A 2037-nucleotide genomic window follows, 5' to 3' on the forward strand; every position below is an offset into this window, starting at 1 on the left:
AAAAAAAAAAAAAAAAAAAAAGAAAGTCCCTATTCTGAAGGAGTTTGTGTTCTAATGTAGAAGACACAACACATAAAATGCCAGGTGGAGTCCAAAGGAAAATGTAGTAGGACACAAGAGACAGAGTGACAAGAAGGGAACTGTTTTGGTAGCAAAATATTCTTTAATAAGACGACATCTGAACAGAAACTATAACAAAATGAAGGAAAGAATCAAATACAAAGAACTAGGGCAAGGTATCAGACCCATCTCTGACAACATGGTACACCTTCATAGTTCATAATCCTAAAATGCTGAATTTCAGACATCGGCAGCTGTGGCTGAACTAAAGGAAGAAAACGACAGTGAGACTAGAGCACTAACAACAGCACCTGGGTGTTGAGAAAGGAAAGGAGACAAAGCTAGGGGCCAGAGCAAGGCGAGTCATCCAACGGGCAAACTCAGTGGGTCAACTAAAGAAAAAGAACCTGGGGGCTGGAGAGATGGCTCAGTGGTTAAGAGCACTGCCTGCTCTTCCAAAGGTCCTGAGTTCAAACCCCAGCAACCACATGGTGGCTCACAACCATCTGAAATGAGGACTGGTGCCCTCTTCTGGCCTGCAGGCATACACACAGACAGAACATTGTATACATAATAAATAAATAAATAAATATTTTAAAAAAACTGTACGTGCATGTATGAAGATGTCAAAGAATAAGAAAAATTAAACTATTAAAAAAAAAAGAAAAAGAAAAAGAACCTGCAGATCGGGCATGAGAAGCATTTGATGTGTTGGCTCTCAGGCCAGCTTGGAGACAGAACCCACCTGTGCAGTCTAGAAACACTCAAACTGAAACTTCCACTCGAGGTGGTAAAACACTGGAGCACAGCAGAACAAAGACCAATCCAGACAGGAAGAACCCACTTTAAATCCACACCTCAAACCATATTCATAAATTGAAACCAGAAGTTCTTGTTTTGTTTTATACTAGTGATTGAACTGGGAACCATCAACACAATGGAGCTCCCTCGAAGCAGTGGTTCTCAGCCTCTGGGTAGAGACCACTTTCAGAGTCAAACGACCCTCACAAAGAGGTCGCTTCGCAGATATCCTACATAGCAGATATTCACATTACAACTCATAACAGCAACAAAATTATGAAGTAGCAGTGAAAATAAATATTTTATGGTTGGGGTCACCACAACATGACTGTATTAAATGGTCACAGCATTAGGAAGGTTGAGAACCATTCCTCTGAGCCTATAAACTCATAAGTTTTTTTTTAATTTCATAAAGCAGGAGCCAAGTATGACAGCCAATGCCTATAATGCTATCACTGTGGAGAAGCAGGAAGATTGCAAAGAGTGTGTTCCAGAACTGCCTGGGTTATACAGTGAGTCTCTGTCTCAAATAAATAAATCACAAAATAATGACGACAAAAGCTCCCAAGAATGGGCAGAGAAAGTCTTTCAGAAACTGATCCATACACCCAAGGAACATGAAAATAATTAGACACTAAGTATAAAAATGGGGGGCCAGTCGGGGGTCACGATGGGCAGCAAGATGGCTTCCGCCAGCAGGGTCGTGCAGGTAGTGAAGCCACATACTCCATTAATAAGGTTCCCTGACAGAAGAGACAATCCTAAACTCAGTGCCTCAGACATTTGAGGTCTGCTGGGCTACCCTCTCACTCTTCTGTAATTTCACAGCATTCTAAAGGAAGCCACCAGACACTGCAGAAATACTAAAAACATTACCTCAGAAATACAGAAGGAAACCTATATCTCAAGAAGAAATGGACTTCATCCAGCGTGGAGGTCCAGAATGTCCGCTGTGGCTGCTGTTTGTCGCCAGACAAAAGGATTATCTTTACAATAAAGGACTTCCAAAATGTCAAATGAAAATTGTATATTAAGCAACCTTAATAAATATTCTGCAAAAAGAATGAAGTATAGAAACTCTAGATGGCCACTTGTATCTCCTCAATGTATCTTGGTCAGCTTCTCTAGCAAGCTGGTCTGCATACCTATTAAAGTCACATTTTTACATAAAAAAAA

At 40.6% G+C, this 2037-nt stretch overlaps 1 pseudogene; it reads left to right on the plus strand.

The window, feature by feature from the left end:
* The first annotated feature begins 1500 nt into the window (after positions 1-1500).
* On the plus strand, positions 1501-2037 carry LOC126496226 (alpha-ketoglutarate dehydrogenase component 4-like; annotated as a pseudogene).

The sequence above is a fragment of the Alexandromys fortis genome, unplaced genomic scaffold, assembly GCF_014885135.2.
Source record: "Alexandromys fortis isolate MF-2015 unplaced genomic scaffold, M_Fortis_MF-2015_v1.1 scaffold_1941, whole genome shotgun sequence".
Classification (NCBI taxonomy): Eukaryota; Metazoa; Chordata; class Mammalia; order Rodentia; family Cricetidae; genus Alexandromys; species Alexandromys fortis.